General features: G+C 40.9%; 3 long non-coding RNA genes across 3 annotated transcripts; 2 read left to right on the top strand and 1 right to left on the bottom strand.

The window, feature by feature from the left end:
* The first annotated feature begins 5,913 nt into the window (after positions 1 to 5,913).
* LOC122971688 lies at positions 5,914 to 6,517 on the top strand. The gene is made up of 2 exons (XR_006399547.1): positions 5,914 to 6,063; positions 6,152 to 6,517. It is a non-coding gene; the product is annotated as an uncharacterized LOC122971688 (long non-coding RNA).
* A 750-nt stretch (positions 6,518 to 7,267) lies between these two features.
* Positions 7,268 to 8,809, bottom strand: LOC122971686. The gene is made up of 4 exons (XR_006399545.1): positions 8,543 to 8,809; positions 8,291 to 8,441; positions 7,823 to 7,937; positions 7,268 to 7,757 (listed from the first exon to the last, which is right to left on the bottom strand). It is a non-coding gene; the product is annotated as an uncharacterized LOC122971686 (long non-coding RNA).
* Positions 7,872 to 9,725, top strand: LOC122971687. The gene is made up of 3 exons (XR_006399546.1): positions 7,872 to 7,953; positions 8,395 to 8,400; positions 9,716 to 9,725. It is a non-coding gene; the product is annotated as an uncharacterized LOC122971687 (long non-coding RNA).
* Positions 9,726 to 11,282: the final 1,557 nt, after the last annotated feature.

The following is an 11,282-nucleotide window of genomic DNA, read 5'->3' as shown; positions in this document are numbered from 1 at the left end:
GAATAAATATTTCACTGGTGTTTTCAGTGATATACTGTTTTGTGATTACCTCTGTTTGAACATTTGTGTGCATGGAGATAACACTCTCAAAGAAAACACAGGAATAATCAGAGAGAGCAACATCAGTCACCACAACCCTAGAAATGTTCAGACCCTTAGAGATAATTAAGTCCAGAGTGTGCCCTTTGTTGTGTGTGGGCTCCGTCACATGCTCAGTCCATAGTTATCAAGAACATAATACAGTTCTTTAGCCCCTCCGTCCCTGGGGGTTGTCAACATGGATGTTAAAATCACCAACAATAACTACACAGTCAAAGTCAATACAAACAATAGACAGCAGCTCAGCAAAGTCATCAAAAAAGGTTGCACAATATTTAGGTGGCCTGCAGGTAATTAGAAATACAGCTCAAGAGGAGGAATTCAACTGAAGAGCCACATATTCAAAAGAATCAAAGTTTCCATAAGACATCTGTCTGCAGAATGGCAACTCCACCTCCTTTCATATGCACTCTAGCTTCACTCTTAAAACTGAAGTTGGGTGGGGTTGACTCGATAAGACTGTTATCTTGATCTAACCAAGTTTCAGTTAAGAGCATAAAATTCTGTAGCTGTTGTGGAGGTGGGGTAGGGGGCGGACAACGTAACTGTGACGAATGTGTTGAGACTGGTCGAGGACTTAAGGCCATTGGTGGAGGTGGACACCAAGGGGGATTTAGGGGAGAGAAAATGGTAGGTAGGGTGGGGTGTAAGTTTGGTCCCTGCAGTGACCAGCTCTTTCATCTGGTCAGTGAACTCCAAGAGGGGGGAGGAGGGAGAAAGGGTGACTGGGGAAGAGAGTGACCTGGATGGGGTTTGGGGGGGTGAAGGGGGTGAGAGGTGTGAGAGTTGGTGAGGGGGGTGAAGACTCCTCCTCTAAACTCTGTTGACTGTCGTGTTTAAAGCACTCTTTAGGTGGAGGCTGAGGTGGCTCTCTGGACAGTACATGCAGTTGAAAGTGATGTGTTCAGTGCCAACAGTCTGCCGAACCTCCCAACTCCTTTTCTGACTGGCGGTAGAGGGCAACTGATAAACACCTCAGCATTCAGAGAGCTGACTGTGTTCAACACATCACCAAAGTCTCGTTCGTGAGTAACAACAATCATAACAATAACAATAACAGCAGCAATAGCAATAGCAATAGCCGGGGAAGGCTGCCAACAGGACTGCGAGGACTGCGAAGGCTTGGCCTGCAACCCAGGGTTTCCTGATGAGAAAGCACAAAAAACTGTGGTGAAGAAGCCAAGTTAGTAACATGCATTGATGTTACATAAATGTATACAGATGGAGAGGAGGAGGAGGAGAGAGGAGCTCAGTGCATCATGAGAAGTCCCCCAGCAGTCTAGGCCTATAGCAGCATAACTACGGGCTGATCCAAAGTGAGCCCGGTCGGCCCTAACTATAAGCTTTATCAAAAAGGAAAGTTTTAAACATAGAGAGGGTGTCTTCACCCCGGACCGAATCTGGAAGATGGTTCCACAGGGGAGGAGCCTGATAGCTGAAGGCCCTGCCTCCCATTCTACTTTTTAAGACTGTAGGAACTATGAGCTCTTCAAGATATGATGATGTCTGATCATTAATCATAAGTCAGTTCCTGGTGTAGACTGTAAGCAAACAGTGACACTACAGGGCAGAGAGCCCTGCTGATAAACCCTTTCGACTCAAAGTAAAATAACCCCACTGACTTCAAGAAAAATGAGCCTGTAGATTGACAATAAGAAAAAGCCTCAAACGTAGAACAGAGACAGTCCTGCTGAGGTCATCTGGGGCCATGAAGTGAACGTTGTTCAGCAGGTGAAAGGAGGGCAACATGGAAAGTGAACAAGATACCTGTTGCTTTTCCTGAAAGGTGCGTTGTTATTATTGTGCTGGATTGTGACCACACCTTCCTCGGAAGGCAGATCAACTGGACTTCAACTCAAGTACAAATGCATGAGAAAAAACCCTGGAAACTGAACGGGAGCAGGAAAAAGAAGAAGTTGAAGGTTGAAAGCATTTGACGACGTGTTTTTAGGAGACAAGAGAGAAAAAAAAGGTGAATATGAATTTTGATTCCAGTGCTATAGAGCTGCATCCCTCCTGCGGGACACCTGGAAATCCCCCCAGTGATGAACCAGTAAGGAACTCAGACCAGCACATCCAGGATCTGGAGCCAGATCCGGTGCTGGTTTGGGCTCCCAGTGGGAGGCGACTGATCTCCGGGCTGTTGGGGATAAATGTGGTGCTGCTGGGAGCGGCCCTGGTGGCCGGTGAGGCTTTTAACCCCAGCGGCCTGAAGCACCAGGAGCCCCAGGTGTTCATGCTGCTGCTGATGGGGGTCAGTTTGGTTTGGATGTTGTGGTACCTGCTGTGGGCCAGGAAACAGCCGGACATCAGCCCACATAAAGACCACCACGCCGGAGGAATGACTGTCATGGGTATCTTCTTGTGTATTATCATTACAACAAAATTTACTCAATAGTAGTTTTGGATCTTGCGTTCAAGTATTTCTCTTTTCTCCTCCATGTCCCAGTGGTCCTCCTGCTTTTTGCTGCATGCAGTCTGCTGCTGCACATCTGCAGGACTGGTTATTTGGTCAATATGATTGAGTGTAAACCTGCTATTACAGTGCTCTCTACCTTCGTCGAGTCTCCCTTTCTCACACTGCAGGTAAAGATTTTTATTTTCTGGTAGAGAGTTGGTAGAGGTCTGCTGAAAGAATAGCAAAATCCAGAGGAAATGTTATTTTTATGCAGCATCTTATGGTAGAGAAAAGGTACTTAAACCTTGCAAAGTCACAGCTTTCAATTACTACTTGTTATCAAAGGTTTTATCAAATGATTTCTTTTTTATGTAGAAATACTGTAAGTGGTCAAAGTGGTCTGACCTTTTAAAGTAAGGTCATGCAGAAGTAGAAAAAGGTATAATCTGTCAATTTTGCATTGAAAATCAAAGCCACTGTGACCACAAGCAGTAATTACAAGAGGATGTTAAATGCTAAAATACAGTGTAACAGTAGCACAAGTAGAGAAAGAACCATAAGTATATGACTGGCATGCTTATGACTTGGAACAGACTGGCATGCTTATGACTTGGCACAGTTATTGAGGCTGTGGGTGGTAAACAGAATATGCACAAGGGAATCCCCAATCACAACCACCTGTCGCAATTTGGGAACAACCACATTATAAACTCCAACGTTGACTGCAGCTCTGTCTGTGCACACCATAGATGTATAAAGAGAAATGGATGCAGCGTTGCTGCTCAGCCTTGCTTTCAATGTTGCTTTTCTCCTTTACCTCAATTCCTTTTGTTTCTGTACCACTTTGAGATTTGCATTATTTAAAAAAAATATGAATCAATCTTTAAATTGTTACTGTTTTGTCCTATAGTGCCTTCATTTAATAACACATTTTTCTTTTTGTAGACATATTTACTGTGGGCTCATTCCAAAGACTGTGTTCACAGACACAAGATAATCACCAGGTGTATCACTCTACATATGTTAAAGCCTTTTTTATAAATATCTTGTATACATTTTCTTATGTTTATTAGTTTAATGATGATTGTAATTTCCATCTTCAGGCATATGTTACTTTTGCATTTGTTTCTTTCATAAAGTATGTTTACATTGGCGTGCTGTATTTGCCGCAGATCTGGGCTGATGATGATCCTCTCTGCTGACCTTCTGCTGTGGCTGAATGCGGTAACAGAGGACTCCATCCATGAGGAGATTGAGTTAGAAAGAGAAGACAGCAACACAAGCTTATCTAAAGCAGACATGTCTGATTTAGCAGGTAAATAATATGACAAACATAAATCTTTGTGCAATGAAGAAAAACTTCATCTGTATTTTGATAATCAATTAATCATTTTCAATCAATCAATCAATCGTTTAATGAACACACGACAGAGTTTGGTGGAATTTGCTTTTGGTACAGCATGTATGGAAGCTCATATCACTGTGTAGACATATAACAGATAACAGTTTAACATAGAACTGGCAAAACAAACAATATACGTGAATTTGCATAACAATATTTACAGACAGCATATACACTGACATGACATTTATAGTGCAGGTGCATCAGGTAGGGCTTATTGCAAAGATTATTGCAGGGTGTTCAGGGTCCTTATGGCAGTGGGGAAGAAGCTGTGTTTGAAACGGGGATGTTTAAGTGGACAGGGACCTATAGCGACTCCTGTGGGGCATCAGTTGGAACAGGTGGTGAGCAGGGTGAGAAGGGTCAGAGATTATTTTATTTGCCTTTTTGATAGTGTGTTTGATATATAGTGATTCAACTGATGGGAGGGGTTTGCAAATGATCTTGGATGCTTTTTTAACTATGCACTGCAGTTTTTTTCTTGATTGACTGTCCAGGCTGCTGTACCAGACTGTTATAAATGAGGAGAGCACAGAACAATCCCTACTTCTTCAGTGTAAAACTGAAGAAGTAGGGATTGTTTGATTATTAATTTCTTGAGCTGTCGAAGGAAAAGAAAGTCTCTGGTGGGCTTTTTTGGTGATGTGGTCCGAGTTGATCCTCCATTTGAGAGTGTTGCTGATGAATGTGCCAAGAAATTTGAAAGAGTCTATTTGGTTGGTTATGGGCTTTCCAGAGATGTGGATGGGGGGATTGGGGGGGGGGGTGCTCAAACAACTTCATGACCTCGGATGTTAGGGCAATTGGTCTGAAGTCGTTGAGGCAGGAGATCTTATTTGATTTTGGCACTGGAATTATGATTGAGTCCTTAAAGCACCGTGGAACTGTACACTGGCGGAGGGAGATGTTGAAGATGTCCGTGAATGGGGGGGCCAGCTGAGCTGCACAGTGGTTCAGAACAGCTGAACTGATCTTGTCTGGGCCTGCTGCTTTGAGTCATTTTTAAAGATGTGAATATTTTCTTGTTTCTTTAGTCCTCTATGATAGTCTTTGAGTTGTGGACTGTGATTGACGTTTTTCACCATTTTCTGACATTTTATAGACCTAATCGATTAATTGAGAAAATAACCGTCTGATTAATTAATACTGATAGTTGCCAGTCCTTGTGTAATCTTCCACCCCTTCCTTGAACCATATATATTTTCTGAAGTGTTTTCCTCCATGTTTGTTTCCAGAAACTGCCAATTCAACCTTCTGTCGGTGCAGTGCGAGTGCACAATGTCTCATCTTCAGAAAAGGCTTCGAGATCCTTTATCCCTTTAACATCGAGTACTACCTGATGGCAGGCTGCATGATCTATGTGATGTGGAAGAACGTGGGCCGCAGGATGGGTCCAGGTCACCACCACGTTAGTCAGAAGTTAACCATAAATATTGTTTACCAAGGCGGAGTCATATACGGCCTCGTGTTAGGTGGCCTGGTCCTCATAGCAGGAGCGACTGTCTTCATTCTCTATCAGGTTTGGGTGAGCCAGCGTCAGCTCCGCCGCACCGCCTTCCTCGTTTTTTACAGCTACCATTTAGTGGTCATGCCTGTCATGTCTCTTTGCTCCTTGGCTGGTCTGCTGGTCCACAGGCTGGAGAGGAGGGCACACGAGGGGGGACACAACCCCACTCGTAGCCTGGATGTGCTTCTCCTGGTGGCGGCAGCTATAGGCCAGCTCGCCATCTCCTACTTCTCCCTGGTGGCAGCCCTAGCTGTGGGGACCCAAGGGCCTCTGGGGGAGCTAGACCTGTCCTACTCCCTCCTCAGCCTCATGGAGCTCATCCTGCAGAACATCTTCATCATCAAAGGCCTCCACAGGCACCCAAAGCTCCTCGCCAAGAAGGAGCAGAGCAGCATATTCAAGGTACCTGCATTTCATTTGAATGTTTTGTAAACTTGCATGAATCAGTCATTACAAGGTTTTGTTTAAATGATCAACTAATCTGCCCCACAGCCAAAGATAAAGGTTGTTTTGCCAGTAGAAGAGAAGGGGAAGATTGATATTTCAGTGCCGGATGCATCAGCACCCCCTGTTGTTCAAGAGCATGCTGAGAAAAAGTCCTGGACCAAAAGAGTGATACAAGAAATCTGTGCTTTCCTCATCCTATCTAATATCATGGTAATGTCATGTTTATCAACTGATTTAAAAAGAAACATTTGCATTTTCAAAAATGTCTGTAACACAACGACGTTCCCTCTTCTTCCAGCTGTGGGTCATCCCTGCGTTTGGAGTCCACCCTCAGTTTGAGAACGGTCTGGGGAAACAGTTTTTCGGCTTCACCGCTTGGTTTGTTTTGGTGAATCTGGGTCAGCCGCTAAGCGTCTTCTACAGGATGCATTCAGTGGGAGCTTTAATGGAGCTGTTCATCACTGCGTGACGAGCAGCGGTGGTCCAACACTGACTATATGACTGTAAAAGTAGATAAAACAACATGATGCACATCTATAAATGATTATATGGCCAAAAGGTTTAGTTTAGGCACCTTAGTTCCAATGAAGGAGAATCTAAATGTTACAGCATACAATCATATTTTAGATATTATGTGTTTGTTTCCAATGAAATGGCAAGAGTTTGTGTTTGTCTTTTTCCTGTTTCAATATGACAGTGTATCTGTGCACAAATCCAGCTCCATAAAGAAATGGTTTTCCCATTCTGATGTGGAAATCATGCAGACAAGAGATGCAGTTGGAAATCCATCATATTATGTGCAGACTACACAGTAAATGGTTTGACTGTTTGCTTGATTTGGGTTCCTGCCCATTAAGGTGTGGAAGGTAATGAGGATGTAGACATACTGGCAAAACAATCACTTAGTAAATCACAAAGCAATTTAGTAAAGCTGAGGCCAATAAATGTGGCAATAATACTGCGATATCAATCACACATGAAGACATCTTAAACACCTTTAATTATACACTTCAAAATAAAACTCAACTGGAACATACACACACTGTAATCACCCTGAAGAATTTCTTTTTGCATTTATTTATTTTTTTGCTCTACACTCCATTTCAGTAGAACTGCCAATAAATCAAATGAAGAAGTTTGTTGTGGAAGAACTTGACTGGCCTGCGGAGTCCTGATTCAACCCCATTCAACACCTTCAAGATGAACTGGAACACTGACTGTCAACCAGAAATTATGCAAACATCACTAAAATCTGTTGGAAAGTCTTCCCAGAAGAGTGGAGGCTTTTTGAGGAGCAGATAAATGTCTGTGGTACTGGAATAAGTTGTTCAATGATCACTTGTGGGTTTTATGTTCACATATCTACATACTTTTGGCCATATGATGTACTTTAAGTGAAATAACTTCTCTGAGCTTAAACTGATTGCATCAGTTTTTAATTCTGACAGAATAAACAACATCATGTTCACATCTTTAAGTAGTTTTCTTCCTGTTTCAGCAACAAAACACATTTACAGACAGCTTTACTGTCCGAAAATGACAAAAAAAGACATCCCAATCTCATTGAAGTTTCAGTCCATTATCAGACCACGCCGGGTTTTCTTGCAGCTGTTCAATTGTAAAAAGCTTACATACATCATCATCATCATCTAAATCAGTCTTTGGTCCCTGCTGACAGTTTGTGATTTCCAGAACTTCATACAGTATGTGGCAAAGAGCGTCAAATATAATGTAAACAGAAAACATTGAATGTGATCTAAAACAAAAAGGCAAAAGCTTCCCTTCGTCACTTAAACGTCTAATGATATTTTTGGCAAAATGAATGAATTAATATTCAATAAATGTCACATTTGATGATTATATCAAATTTTATGACCATTTGGCATTTCATTCTACTGCATCCACTCATTATAGAGGTTTCATGTGATATGTGTTCACTCATTCATTGACACTTTTTTCTTGTCTAAACCTGAAATTACAGGTCAATGCTTGTTTTCTTCTATAACAAGATGTGAGATCTTCCTCTGATTCTTCACAGTTCAGGTGTGAGGACGGTGAACCTGTAGATCTTGTTGTTGGCGAGTCTGTGAAGACAACAAAGTTAGTGACCAGCTGGTGAACATATGAGATTTTGGACATATCGTACAACCCTTGATTTTAAACAAAAAAAAAAGGAAAAACAAATCATATAATGTTTTTTTTCTGAATTACAGATTATGTACATCCTTTTGAATCTCTTAAAAAGTAATTTTATAGTATTTCTTGTCATCTTTTATCTTTTAGTGCTCACGGTTTCAACATTTTTATTCTAATTTAAAACTTATCGATTATTTATACGTGTTTTTGTTGTGTCTTGTTCATAAATGTGAAGACAATTAAACTGTAAAAAAAAATTCTAAAAGTATATTTTATTATAAAAAGTTGTCTGATTCCTTACTTGTTGATGCAAATTTTCTCCACCTGAACTACATGCAATCTTCCAAAAGTTTGGGGGGAGGAGAAGAGGAACCAGGGGGTGGAGGAGGCCTCCAGGAGGTGCAGCATCTTGTTCGCTGTCACCATGGACAGGCTCTTCAGGTACGTTGATACTGAGGAGGGTGATGACACACAAGAAAGTCAAAACACAGGCACAGATCAGCAGTTCTCCTATTCAGCCACCAGGGAGCGACATTTCAGCTGCAATACTCACTGTTCACTATTACTGTGAGCAGGCAGTCAAAAAGAGGCTGGAGGCGCTGGTGCCCACTTCCGTGTGGCCTCCTTCAGCATGTCCAGGTAGCCGTCCCGGGCCGCCCGGTGGTAGCGGTCGTTCATGGCTGCCCACGGCTCCGGCAGCCCCGGCTCACTCTGAGCTCGCTTCCATGGAGGGTTGCGAGGGTTTTGTTCCCCCCACGGTATTTAGGCGACTTTTAGTCCGGGAGGAGGCGAGTCCGGACGGCCTGGAGAGGAACGGAGCTGGCTGACAGGCTGGTTGCTAAGAGACAAACACGAGGCGTGCTGGTTGTCAGGGAGGGGGCGGGGTTATGATGATGAGCCCCGCCTCCTTTAGGCTGTGCTCTAAAGTCAATGAAAAACTGGTCACATGATTTAAGCTTTATGGTAGTGATATTTTAATTTATTCTTAAAATAACTCAGTGGGCAAGAATGTTAGATTTTAAATACAACTATTTATAGTTTTTTGGAAATGAAATGAACCAACAGAAAACCAAACTTTACCTTATTTCTTAAGTGATATTGAGCTCTATTACAATTCTCTAGTCAAGCTACAAAATAAAAAAAGCAACAATGACCCAAATAATTTTTAAAACATATAAAATTATTGACTCATGTTACTTGATCATTAATCTGCACCCCTTTATTTATTCATTTATTTATTCCTCCTCCTGTGTGTCATGGTTCTGTCCCAGTCTGGCTTTGTGTCCCTCCACCAGTCTACCAGATGCCCTCAGACTTCTTCCCTGTTTGTTGAACTGGACTGGAGTGGCAGTTGACCCTTGAAGTTGAAACTGAATTTTGCTTTCACACTAGCTGTTTTCTTAAGGAAATGTGACTGAGAACTGTTGCTTGCTACACACTGACCCTCATAGAAACTATGTACAAATAAACTTCAACATAACTTGGACAATGGTCTTTAAAGAACTCAAACATACGTTGCTGTTGACATGAACATGAAACAATACGTTTGTCAAGCAGCGTGGCCTGCATGTAACAACAAAAACTGTTGCTCTGAGTTTCAGTTCACTTTTGCCAAATTAATGTAATTCTGAGACAATTTAATGAATGACCATTTATATAAGAAGAGGATTGTGCATGGTTATATTGTGGACTTTTCAGTCTCATTAGCTTCCTACATCTTCCCCAGCCAATCAGCTCCCAGCCTACCCTTGTGTCTTGCCACCTGTTCATTGTTGTTTCATTAGTTCAGTTTGTATTTAAGTCCTGGTTTTCATTTCAGTCTTGTTGGATACTTTGTTCAGTTTGTTCTGTATTGTTTTGTATAGTTCTGTTCTCTGCCTACAGTCTCCTGCATTCGGATCCACCTGCTCCGCTACTCATAACACAATTTATTATTTTGCTTTTATTGAATGTAAAAAATCTTTACCGCATGTAAACATTTTATTTTATTTCATTATGTCAAATTTGAATTCCCTGGCACTTTGTTTCCTCTTTTTGTTCTTCAAACCTATATGTTACTGTTTTTTGAATGTGACTGTTGTCAGTAAAGTTGAGTAAACAAAAAACCCCCCAATGAACAGAAGGGAATATAATACCTTTCAATATGTTGTACAACAGCATATAGGATAAACTTGAGTAAAACAGAAAAGAAACATCTAGAACAGAAGATAAGAGGACTTTATATACAGTTGCAGTACCGCAGGGATGTTCAACTAATTGACTCAACTAAAAACAACAATTGTGATTAGAGTGAAATACCTCCACATAACATAAACAACTTAATAAGAATACACTCCGGTTATGATCTTTAGTAAATTTACAGTAAGTTAGCCACCAACCTGAGCTGGTTGTCGCCACATATTGCATTGAAAACTGGTTGGCAAGCAAGCAGAGTTGTTGAAACTGTTATCAAAAATAAATAAATGGATAAGTGGTTGAAATAAATTGTGAAAAGATTAATGGTTGATGGTTGATGACACACAGGATTTAGTGGATTTCAGTTGATAAAGTTTGCTAAATAGTAATGGATAAATGGCTGAAACAGTTTGCAAAGCATGTTTAGCTGCAGTTTAAATTGTTATCTAAGAGGGTAAACAGTTGAAATGAGCTGAGTTGTAATGAAAAACAGTTGAAATAGTTAAAAGCAATTGAATATATAGAAGAAATAATTATCTAAAAGTAGGCTAAAGCAATTGGAATAGCTAAAAGTAATGAATAAACTGATAAAATACTTAAAAGGTAATGAATAAATGGTTGAATGGTCCAGACTAAAAGTTACCACTCTCTCAGCAAGAAAAGTGAAACAACATATTTCCCCAAAAATGTCAAACTATTGCTTTAAAACGATCTGAATCCTCCCAACAATCATTAATTCATTCTTCACCGAGGTCAGTTTCCTACCTTCTCAACATCTCCAAGTGAGGGAGGAAAGATACTTCACATAGGCAAAGTGTCACATGTCAAGTAAGTTTCTGCTTCACATGGAAAGAAGTGAACATTAAAACTCCTGGAACAACAATAAAAAAAAAGTTTAGCTTTGTTTAGAAGTAGGTGTGATTTGTAGTAAATGGATTAAAACCTGCAAAACCACTGATATGGTGCAACTCAACTGAAAGCGTCGTACCATCATGTCTGAAGGATTTAGCTCCTCAACCACAAATCATACTGTATATTTTTTACTGACCATTTTCCAAACTGTATATTTAAAACAACAGACTTGATGTTATTAGTTTCATGAGCTTTAATATTGCATA

This window comes from Thunnus albacares, chromosome 20 (genome assembly GCF_914725855.1).
Source record: "Thunnus albacares chromosome 20, fThuAlb1.1, whole genome shotgun sequence".
NCBI lineage: Eukaryota > Metazoa > Chordata > Actinopteri > Scombriformes > Scombridae > Thunnus > Thunnus albacares.
The sequence above is the reverse complement of the archived record's forward strand: the minus strand, read 5'-3'. Positions and strand labels throughout refer to the sequence as shown.